We start from the raw sequence: 12,935 nt of genomic DNA, 5'->3' as shown, positions 1-12,935 counted from the left end.
ATTTAGCAGTTAAGTCCTTCCTGTTTTGGTGAATAATCATGTCATCTAATTCCTCTGAAGGCTCTTAGTAAAGACCTGGTGACCCTGTCGAGTCGAATCGAGTCTCTGGAACGGGAACTCAGTAAGAGGAATGAGCAGTTGTGCAGTGGCAGTGCTCAGGACTCCCAGGAAATCAGACAGGAGATCTCCAACCTCAGGCAGGAGAAGGAACAGCTCCTCAAACAGAAAGTGGAGCTGGATGACAAACTGAGACAGGGGAACCTGCTCTCCCCTGAGGTGGAGATTTTTTTATTTATTTTTTTACCCAATGAAATATTTACTGATATCTAATGGTTTTGGTAGCTAAGAGAAAAGTAGTCTCTGCTGTATTTAGGGAACTTGAATTTAGAGAGGGGGAGAGCACGAGGATGCTACAACAAAGTGATGTTTGAAGATTTCTAACTAACCCTTATAATAACACAAGTTAAATACTAACAATTTATAGGTTTTAGAATGTATCATTTCATAATTGTACAGAGAATGTTGAAACCAACCTTGTTTGCATGGTTTTTAAGTTTAGAATTTTTTAACTTTTAGAAAGAACATCCTAACCAATGTTGATTACATGATTTAGAATCTAGTCTGATTTCACTACATTTACACCTCTCATCTACACTAGAACGGCATTCAAATTACGAAAACGGAACATTTCAAATACGCTCTCCATTACCGCATACTTTTGGAAAACAAATATGTTTTAAACGACAGTGGATTAGTGTGGATGTGGCCTCAGCCAAATGTATTTGCTTGCTCTAGAATTTAGCATTTCAAAATTTTTTAACTAAAGGCCGTTTCATGCAGCTGCATATTAATATTAAAATATAATTTATTTATTTATTTTTTTTTTTTTTTAAGATGGGTCTATTCAATTTGATGGAATTTTATGAAATTGAAATGCATAAAGCTTATAAAGAAAAAGTTTGAGTGTATGTTCCATCATAAAGGTCAGCTGTATATGGCAAAATATTATATTGCTAAAGATTATAGGCCTAAAATGCATTTTCACCCATGGTTTGAAAAAAAAGAAAAATGCCTGTCAGACTTGATGGACGGTACGATAAGTGCAGACAAACAGCACTTTCTATTCAGTAAAACTGAATAAATCTGACTGGGTTTGGGTTCCTCAGTAGAATAATTACATTTTTAATGTATTTTCCTTCTCAATTTAATTAGATTTCATAAAGATAAAGTTTATAATAGTTCTCAATGGCCCACTCCCAATAACCAATTTATAATTTATGCCCATTATCAAAGGAAATGTTTAGTGTGATATCCCAGAAATCATGTTATTTTATAGAGCCACAGCTCTGTTGGCAGTGTGATAACTCTACATGCGTCTGCTGTTACAGTTACAGTGCAGCATTGCTTAAGTGTTTGCCAAAAGGCACCTGAAGGACTCTCAGACCATGAGAAACAAAGATTGAACTCTTTGGCCTGAATGACCTGAATGGCAAGAGTCATGTCTGGAGAAAACCAGGCACCGCTCATCACCTGGCCAATACTATCCCTACAGTGAAGCATGGTGGTGGCAGCATCATGCTGTGGGGATGTTTTTCAGCGGCAGGAACTGGGAGACTAGTCAGGATCGAGGGAAAGATGAATGCAGCAATGTACAGAGACATCCTTGATGAAAACCTGCTCCAGAGCGCTCTGGACCTCAGACTGGGGCGAAGGATCATCTTCCAGCAGGACAACGACCCTAAGCACACTGCCAAGATAACAAAGGAGTGGCTCCGGGACAACTCTGTAAATGTCCTTGAGTGGCCCAGCCAGAGCCCAGACTTGAACCCGATTGAACATCTCTGGAGAGATCTGAAAATGGCTGTGCACCGACACTCCTCATCCAACCTGATGGAGCTTGAAAGGTCCTGCAAAGAAGAATGGGAGAAACTGCCGTGGTGTGGAAATTTATTTGAAGAAGTGCAATCTATTATTGCAACAACTGGCAGACTATCATAATGCATCTCCAAATACCAATAAACAATATAAACATCTCCAAGTCTGTGTTTATCACAGCCAAACATTAGTTAGCCTCTGTGGGAACATTTACCCTATTTTGGCAAATGTAAATAATGCAGTTTTAGTCATGAATGTTTTCTTACATTTCCCATGGACTCTCTTACTTTTAATAAAATCAAATGGAACTGCTTAAAGGGATGGGTCATCCAAAACAGAAAATTCTCTCAACATTCACTCACCCTGATGCCATCCCAGATGTGTATAACTTTCTTTCTTCTGCTGAACAGAAGTGAAGATTTTTAGAAGAATATTTCAGCTCTGTAGGTCCATATAATGCAAGTGAATGGTGGCTAGAATTTTGTATCTCCAAAAAGCGCTTAAAACAATAGCATAAAAGTAATCCATAAGACTCCAGTGGTTAAATCAATGTCTTCAGATGCGATATAATAGATGTGGGTGAGAAACAGATCAATATTTAAGTCTTTTTTTACTATAAAACTCCACTTTCACTTCCACATTCTTCTTTTGTTTTTGGCGATTTGCGTTCTTCGTGCATATCGCCACCAACTGGTCGGGGCTGGTCAAAGGTGGGGATTTATTGTAAAAAATATTACTTAAATATTGATCTGTTTCTTACCCACACTTATCATGTCTCTTTTGGAGACATGGATTAAACCACTGGAGTTGTATAGACTACTTTTATGCTGCCTTTATGTGCTTTTTGGAGATTCAAAGTTCTGGCCACCATAGACTTGCATTTTATGGACTTACAGAGCTGAAATATTCTTCTAAAAATCTTTGTGTTCTGCAGAAGAAAGTCATACACATCTGAGATGTGAGGGTGAGTAAATGATGAGTGGATTTTCATTTTTAAGTTAACTATTTCTTTATCGTATCAGGGAACAATATGTATTGTGAAAAGCACTGTACAAATTATGTGAAATTGAAAAAACCATTTATTTACTGACCAGCTGACCCATTCCTTGATGGGTGACCAGGTGTAAAGCTGAAAATTTGCTTAAATGATTATGGATCAATGAAAACTACTGTAATGGAAAAGGGAACATGTATATATTGTATGACTTCAGAGGAGACAAGGAATCTATTATAATGCCCATTTGTGCTCGTGAAGGTGGTGTCTCTTCGTGAGGAGTAGCGGAGGTTGCAGATGGCTCTAGCTGAGCTGGAGCTGAGAGTCGAGGAGCAGCAGAACTTGGTTGGATGGTTGGAAGCAGCTCTTGAGAGACAGCACCTAGATGCAGACCGCAGACTCACCCAACAACAGAAAGAGAACGAGAGAAATGTCCAGCTCCTGCTGCAGCAATGTCGAGGTTTGAGTAAGATACGGTCAATGTAGTCTTCATATTTAAACAGACTCCAACATAAATATACCTCCTGCACACTCAATTAGGCCCATTTAACACATACTTCATCCTTCTGGTGCCTATATTAACAGGTCACAGCATTCACACTGTGTGTGTGAGCTGTGCGGCAGTAAGAGTTCAGGGCACATCAGAAAACACATTAAAATGCATTGTAAACCTATTTTTAACCTCTTTTACAAAATAGGATTTATAAAGCAGCAAGACACAAACAGTACATCCTGTCTGACAGAATACTGATGATTTAAGCAGTTTATAGTCTTTATGCTATTTTTCATATTCAGTTTATATTCTGCTCCTCAAACATAATAGATTTCGTGACAGTCAAGCTTGTAATAATTCTGAATGACTAAAGTCCTGACCATTTCACAATTTATGGCAGTTATCACAGGAAAAACTCAGTGTGGTATCCCAGAAATCACTTTATTCTATGTATAGAGCACAGCAGAAACTCTGTCAGTGTGAAAGCTAAAGGTGCCCCTGCCGTTTCCATTCATGGAGCAGTGTCGTTCACACCCCGCAGGCACAGTGTGTGTGAAGTGTCGCTGTTACAGTGTAATTACCCAAGTAAGTACAGAGTACTAAATAATGTAATAACATGAAACAACATGTACTTAATAAGTAATTATGGAATGGCATTTACTTAAACACTGTAATTATGTAGGTATAATGGACAAGTGTTATTACATGTGTATAACAGGCCAATCTTGTTACATAACTATTTGTGTAATAGGAAGATCTTGTTACATACGTGGAAGACCAATGTTGATACGTGTAATAGCTTTATAATTACATTACAATTACACAATATTACATAGTATTAATCACTGTAAAATAAAGTGTATCTAGACTGTTCTTAAACATACTCCATGTATAATTATATATCTTAACAATCTGTGCTTAAGTTTAAATTAACTCGCTAGTATACATCTCAGTAGATGCTAATACAAGATTTAAGTGTACTTACACATTCACCTGCCTGGCATGGCATGGATATTAATGAACGAGATGCACAAATGTATTTAAGTATAGAAAACCTTTATTATAACATCACATTTACGGTAAAGGTTTCTCATTGAAAGTTTACCAGCTACTGCCTTCTGAAATATAAATTAACATTTAATTTTCTTTAATTTTTTCTTCTTCTTTTTTTCTCCTGTAGCTGTTAATAAAGTAAATACATAAATGTACATTCTCAGAATCAAGACAGAATACAACAAAATACATTTAAGGTACCAATAAAAAAATTAACCAAAACTTAAAACATCTAGACACTTTACAGTAATAAACGGCATAATAAACAGCAATTATTTTATTTATTTTTTAGGGGAAAATATGAAACAGACCTGGTTGTCATATTCAACAAACAATACTGTTAGGACAACATGAATTATTGTCAATAATTAACTATTAAATAATGGTAAAACCATGGTTTAGTAATCACTTAATTTTATATTAAGTTGTGGCTACTAACTAAACATTTTCTTTTGTAGACAATATTGTAATGAAATAGAGAAAACATTTGGCTATAATGCATAACTATAACTATATACACTACCGGTCAAAAGTTTTGAAACACACTCTTTCTTTATTATAATTTTTTTTTTTTTTCATATTTTATAATAATAGTAAAGTCATCAAAACTATGGAATAACATAAATGGAACTATGGGAATTATGTTGTGACTAAACAAAACCGTGTTATATTTTAGCATCTTCAAAGTAGTCACCCTTTGCCTAGAATTTGCAGACATGTACTCTTGACATTTTCTCAACCAACTTCTTGAGGTATCACCCTGGGATGCTTTTTAAACAGTATTGAAGGAGTTCCCATCTATGCTGGGCACTTATTGGCTGCTTTTCTTTATTATTTGGTCCAAGTCATCAATTTCAAAAACTTTTTTTAATTAAATTGTAGTTTTATAATAAAATAAATTAATATGGTGGCACAATTATATTTTGGTCTACAAAACTAATTTCAAACATTTAAACATACGCCTTCAGATCAAAAGATTTTTAAGATCGTGAGAAACATTTCAGTCAAGTGTTTCAAAACTTTTGACGATAGTTTGTATGTGTGTGTATATTTTATATATATATATATATATATATATATATACGCACACACACACACACACACACACACACACACACACACACTGGCGGCCAAAGGTTTGGAGTAATGTAAAGATTTTGCTCTTATGGAAAGAAATTGGTACTTTTATTCACCAAAATAGCATTCAACTGATCACAATGTATAATCAGGACATTAATAATGTGAAAAATTACTATTACAATTTGAAAAAAAATGTCTGTGTTTCTTTGCCCGCTCTAACATTTTCTTTTTGATTTTCTGTTTCAAAAGTGGCTTTTTCTTTGCAATTCTTCCCATAAGGCCTGCACCCCTGGGTCTTCTCTTTACTGTTGTACATGAAACCGGTGTTGAGCGGGTAGAATTCAATGAAGCTGTCAGCTGAGGACATGTGAGGTGTCTGTTTCTCAAACTAGAGACTCTGATGTACTTATCCTCTTGTTTAGTTGTACATCTGGCCTTCCACATCTCTTTCTGTCCTTGTTAGAGCCAGTTGTCCTTTGTCTTTGAAGACTGTAGTGTACACCTTTGTATGAAATCTTCAGATTTTTGTCAATTTCAAGCATCGTATAGACTTCATTCCTCAAAACAATGATTGACTGTTGAGTTTCTAGAGAAAGCTGTTTCTTTTTTGCCATTTTTGACCTAATATTCAGCTTAAGACATGCCATTCTATTGCATACTGTGGCAACTCAAAAACAAACACAATGTTAAGCTTCATTTAATGAACCGCCACCACGAGGACTTAGAGTGCATTGGGAATTGGGCATTCCAAATTGGGGAGAAAATCCTCCCCCCCCCAAAAAAATGGTGATGGTGCTGTTTTTTTACATCAGTAATGTCCTGACTATACTTTGTGATCAGTTGAATGCCACTTTGGTGAATTAAAGTACCATTTTCCTTCTGAAACAGCAAAATCTGTATATTATTCCAAACTTTTGGCCGCCAGTGTGTGTAATATATATATATATATATATATATATATATATATATATATATATATATATATATATATATATATATATATAGACACCTCACATGTCTTCAGCTGACAGCTTCATTGAATTCTACCCACTCAACACCAGTTTCATGTACAACAGTAAAGAGAAGACTCAGGGGTGCAGGCCTTATGGGAAGAATTGCAATGAAAAAGCCACTTCTGAAATAAAAAGAAAAGGTTCGAGTGGGTAAAGAAACACAGACATTGGACAACAGATAATTGGAAAAGAGTTTTATGGATGTTAACCCCATTGAGCTTTTGTGGGATCAGCTAGACTGTAAGGTGCGTGAGAAGTGCCCGACAAGATAGCCACATCTATGGCAAGTGCTACAGGAAGTGTGGGGTGAAATGTCACCTGAGTGTCTGGACAAACTGACCGCTAGAATGCCAAGGATCTGCAAAGCTGTCATTGCTGCACATGGAGGATTTTTTGATGAGAACTCTTTGAAGTAGTTTAAGAAGTTCAGAACATTTTTTCAAATTGTAATAGTAATTTTTCATGTTATTAATGTCCTGACTATACAATGTGATCAGTTGAATGCCACTTTGGAGAATAAAAGTACCAATTTCTTTCCATAAGAGCAAAATCTGTACATTATTCCAAACTTTTGGCCACCAGTGTGTGTGTGTGTGTGTGTGTGTGTGTGTGTGTGTGTGTGTGTATATATATATATATATATATATACACAGTACTATGCAAAAGTTTTAGGCACTTCTGAAAAATGTTGCATAGTGAGGATTTCTTCAAAAATAATGCCATAAATAGTTTTCATTTATCACTTATTGTCATACAAAGTCCAGTAAACATAAAAAAGCTACATCAATATTCAGTGTGACCACCTTTGCCTTTAAAACAGCCCCAATTCTCCTAGGTACACCCAACACAATTTTTCTTGGTTGTTGGCAGATAGGATGTTCCAAGCTTCTTGGAGAATTCATCACAGTTCTTCTATCTATTTAGGCTGTCTCAATTGCTTCTGTCTCTTCATGTAATCCCTGACTGACTCGATGTTCAGTGGAGGGCACTGTGGGGGCAATGCCATTCCTTGCAGAGTGACCTGTTCTTCTATTCTAATCTTTTCCATTTGCAAAAGTAATGTTTGGGAGTCTAAAATGTATTTTTCCTATTGACACACTAAGGCTGAAGATTTAAATAACCATCTTAAGACAGTAGTTTTTGTGAAACATCTTAAGTGCCTAAAACTTTTGCACAGTACTGTATGTATGTGTATATATATATATATATATATACAGTGGTGTGAAAAAGTGTTTGCCCCCTTCCTGATTTCTTATTTTTTTGCATGTTTGTCACACTTAAATGTTTCAGATCATCAAACAAGTTTAAATATTAGTCAAAGATAACACAAGTAAACACAAAATGCAGTTTTTAAATGAAGGTTGTTATTAGTAAGGGAAAACAAAATCCAAACCTACATGGCCCTGTGTGAAAAAGTGTTTGCCCCACCTGTTAAAACATAACTTAACTGTGGTTTATCACACCTGAGTTCAATTTCTCTAGCCACACCCAGGCCTGATTACTGCCACACCTGTTCTCAATCAAGAAATCACTTAAATAGGACCTGCCTGACAAAGTGAAGTAGACCAAACAATCTTCAAAAGCTAGACATCATGCCGAGATCCAAAGAAATTCAGGAACAAATGAGAAAGAAAGTAATTGAGATCTATCAGTCTGGAAAAGGTTATAAAGCCATTTCTAAAGCTTTGGGACTCCAGAGAACCACAGTGAGAGCCATTATCCACAAATGGCGAAAACATGGAACAGTGGTGAACCTTCCCAGGAGTGGCCGGCCGACCAAAATTACCCCAAGAGCGCAGCGACGACTCATCCAAGAGGTCACAAAAGACCCCACAACAACATCCAAAGAACTGCAGGTCTCACTTGCCTCAGTTAAGGTCAGTGTTCATGACTCCACCATAAGAAAGAGACTGGGCAAAAATGGCCTGCATGGCAGAGTTTCAAGATGAAAACCACTGCTGAGCAAAAAGAACATTAAGGCTCGTCTCATTTTTGCCAGAAAACATCTTGATGATCCCCAAGACTTTTGGGAAAATACTCTGTGGACTGAAGAGACAAAAGTTGAACTTTTTGGAAGGTGTGTGTCCCATTACATCTGGCGTTAAAGTAACACTGCATTTCAGAAAAAGAACATCATACCAACAGTAAAATATGGTGGGGTAGTGTGATGGTCTGGGGCTGTTTTGCTGCTTCAGGACCTAGAAGACTTGCTGTGATAAATGGAACCATGAATTCTGCTGTCTACCAAAAAATCCTGAAGGAGAATGTCCGGCCATCTGTTCGTGACCTCAAGCTGAAGCGAACTTGGGTTCTGCAGCAGGACAATGATCCAAAACACACCAGCAAGTCCACCTCTGAATGGCTGAAGAAAAACAAAATGAAGACTTTGGAGTGGCCTCGTCAAAGTCCTGACCTGAATCCTATTGAGATGCTGTGGCATGACCTTAAAAAGGCAGTTCATGCTCGAAAACCCTCCAATGTGGCTGAATTACAACAATTCTGCAAAGATGAGTGGGCCAAAAATCCTCCACAGCGCTGTAAAAGACTCATTGCAAGTTATCGCAAACGCTTGATTGCAGTTGTTGCTGCTAATGGTGGCCCAACCAGTTATTAGGTTTAGGGGGCAAACACTTTTTCACACAGGGCCATGTAGGTTTGGATTTTGTTTTCCCTTACTAATAACAACCTTCATTTAAAAACTGCATTTTGTGTTTACTTGTGTTATCTTTGACTAATATTTAAACTTGTTTGATGATCTGAAACATTTAAGTGTGACAAACATGCAAAAAAATAAGAAATCAGGAAGGGGGCAAACACTTTTTCACACCACTGTATATATATATATATATATATATATATATATATATATATATATATATATATATATATATATAAGCTACAATTGCATTGCACCATGTCACAGTTCATTCACTTGTTGCCTTAAATTAGAGGAGATGATCCAGGATTCCATGCGAAGTCACTATAATGGTCAAGTGATAAAGCGGTTCAGTGAGGCGTCGGTGCCAAAATAAATTGGCGAAAAACCAGAAGAATCTCATCAGTGAAAATTTAAAGATGACATTATACAAATCATTAAACACAATATTAGACGGAAGACCTCACAACAAAAAAGAAAACATTAAGCTTATCAAATGGCTGGAAATAAAAAAGTTTTAATGAAATCAATCAGAGGTATGGTTTTCATGATAAAAGTTCATTTCTTTGACTTTTTTTATGTAATTGTAATTTTAATCGTTCACTTAAATAGTGTATTATTATGTGTTGAGATGTATAATAGTGAGTTAATTTAAACTTAAGCACAGCTTGTTAAGGTATATAATTATACATGAAGTACACTTAAGTACAGTCTAGATCAGGGGTTTTCAAACTAGGGTCTAGGGACCCCCAGGGGGCCGCAATGGGGTGCTAGGGGGTCCGCAGAAAATTTTAAAGTGTAAAAAATTATTTAATTATATAAATTTTTATAAAAGTAAACAGTTACCAAAATGGTAATTATTAACGTTTCATTTGTTTATCTAAGGACTAAAACTGATTTCAGTAGAATTAAGACAATATTTTTCTTCACATTATAAACACAGTATAAATGGGTCTTTACACATAAAATATATCACTGCGTTTTTGTTATTCAGCATATATTCAGGGGTCCTTGGCATCAAAGAGTTTGAAAACCCCTGGTCTAGATCACATAACTTGGCGTTTAAGTCTTTTTAATGCTTTACATTGATATTTCAGTGTTTATTGACGTACTTGTGCAGTGTATTCAGACACTGCCAGAGGACACTGAAAAACATACTGTACACTTAAATGCATCTTGACACACTTTATGGGGCATAATACTTATTACTTTTTAAAAAGAGTATGAAGCCATTACATGCATTCTGTTGTGTAATTGTGTGCTATCGTGTTATAGTTTTTGATTCTCTGTCTCTAGACTGACAGGCTGGTGGAAGTTTAGTGCAGCACTAAATACCAAATATCAGTTTTTTTTTTTTTTTTTTTTTCTTTAGATATAATTTCTACTTGGAACATAATGCAACAGTTGAACAGGAAAACCAATTTTGACAACCTGACTGATGCCCATTCACACAGTAGACCCATGCTGCTTAGAATAATTTATATGGAAATCACATGTAGAAAAGGTAAGAATTTGAATGTGATATTATTTGACCATGCAAACCCAAACACCAGTGTTTTGTAATAAGATTTGTATTTTCTTATTACACAAATAGGTATGTAACAAGACCGGCCTGTTACTCACGTAATAATTCTTGTCTATTACACCTACATAATTACAATGTGTAAGTATATGCTGTTCCCTAACTTAATTACATATTAAGTACATGTTGTTTTATGTTATTAAATTATTTAGTACTCTGTACTTACATAGGTAATGCACTGTACCAGCGACACTGTAAAATAAAGTGTTACCACGAAGGATATAACACATGGAAAATGAAACCAATCAATGTATTACCAGTGTAATACCAGTTTAATTGTATTGAATACCATAGTAAACACATGTATGGGTCAAAAATGACTCACATATGGTAACTATTGGTAATGATGCAAACTCCCTGTATAATCTAAAAAAATATAAAAAATCCAATTAAATGTTAAAATTGTCAGTTCACATGGTCAAAAACACTTTAACTGAGGCATTCCTGGAGTGTCAGATAAAAAGACCATTTCATGTAAAAATTATAGCCAAAAAGTAGACGGCTGGGTCATTTTTGACCCATGTATGCATTTTAGGGTTGTCAAATCTGGGCAAATTTGGTGATCATACTCGTTGATAAAGGGGACAATCATTACATGTAAATATATTGAGTGTTAATTGTGTTTCCAGAGCAAATTGATGAGGGTCTGGCTGGTAGACAGAGGCAATATGATGGCTTGATTCACAACCTAAGCAAAGAGCTGAATTTCTGCAAAATAGCCAATCAGGAGCTAAGTAGCAAACTGAGGGAAATGTGTGGTCCTGTCAATCAGGCTGGAGAACAAATTAAAGGTGAGAACTGATGTTACTAAACTAAAATGTTGAGAGTTCCTGATGCAATTTCCAGTATTTTAGTATTTTTATATTTTTTTTTCAGCATTTTAATATTTCAGTATTGAGAAAAATGTTTTTTGACAGTCACTGCAGTTCTTGCAAGTAAAAACTTTTGTTGATTTACATTAAACACTGACACAAAATCTAACATTGACACTATTGTAATATTTGCATAATGAATTGTTATTGGTCTTTTCTTTGTAACGTCTGTTTACACCATGTTGCTGTCTTTACACTGCAAAGAAAGAAAACAAGATCTGTGCTGAGGATCATGCTCAATGGCAGTTCTGCCCTTTGCTGCCTTTTAAGCACTGTATTTAAATGCAAATCTAGTTTTGTATTGCTTTTGGAGGTAAAAAGTATAGTCGACTTGGACTACAGCTGCAAAGATCATACTTTTCAGTAAAGTCCATGGAATTGTAAAGGAATAAGGTAACCAGTAAAGATGTAAATATTTAACCAAGAATCGAAGGAAAGGTAAATGTACCAATTTCTATGTACCAATGTCTTCATTTTTATTTATGAAGGTGATTGACCGACTAAATGTTGGGTTAGGCCGTAACGGAATGCATGTAACAGTAGCTGCTTTTCCACCATCGGGCAGAACGGTTCTTAGCACAGTACGGAACGGTTACAGTAGCATTTCCACTTAAGTATGTTTCGGCATGATTATAAACCATTTTTGGCCCGTAATTCTCAGCACGATTAGCTAACTGTACTCAACCATGCTGGTGGAATGGCTTTAGTATGTAGCGACTCACGATTGTCAATTTGCCAATGCCAAGGTAACTTATAGCGCTTTAAGTTGTTTCTAGCTTGCCAAGTTCACTAATTCTTCATCACATTCTACTGATCTCACCCCACCACAGTGGAAAAAGGAACCGCAACCACGCCAACTGGCCCGGATTGGCACAGAACGGTACAGTTTTGCGACGAGAACTGTTTGGACGATGGTGGAAAAACAGCTAGTATTACATATTCATAATACAAAAATTAAATAACTTTAACAAAATAAAATTAAAAAACGAAATATTTTAAGTTTTATTCATTCAATTTTGTATTTTTTAATTACACATTTGAATTTGATGGAATTTTGTTTTGAAATTGAAATGCGTGAATGTTAAAAAATAGGTACATTCATGTAACAGTGTTACATATTCAGAGCATAAAAAATAAGTAACTGTATGTGTTTCAAGCAAATGTATTCAGCCCTCGTTACGTTTTCAAGCACCTGTATTCAAAATACAGTTACTTTACTAAATTTTGTTAGAATACTTTTAGAATACTTCTCACACAATGAGGCAGATGTGAAAGAAAAAAGTGAGTGTTTTTCTGAGTGTCCTCTCTCTTCAGAGC

The 12,935-nt window shown here is 35.7% G+C and overlaps 1 pseudogene; it reads left to right on the top strand.

Moving 5' to 3' along the window:
- LOC127454455 (kinesin-like protein kif7) overlaps positions 1–12,935 on the top strand; it is a 36,387-nt pseudogene that overhangs the window by 22,378 nt on the left and 1,074 nt on the right.

This window comes from Myxocyprinus asiaticus, chromosome 1, assembly GCF_019703515.2.
Source record: "Myxocyprinus asiaticus isolate MX2 ecotype Aquarium Trade chromosome 1, UBuf_Myxa_2, whole genome shotgun sequence".
Taxonomy (NCBI): domain Eukaryota; kingdom Metazoa; phylum Chordata; class Actinopteri; order Cypriniformes; family Catostomidae; genus Myxocyprinus; species Myxocyprinus asiaticus.
The sequence above is the reverse complement of the archived record's forward strand: the minus strand, read 5'-3'. Positions and strand labels throughout refer to the sequence as shown.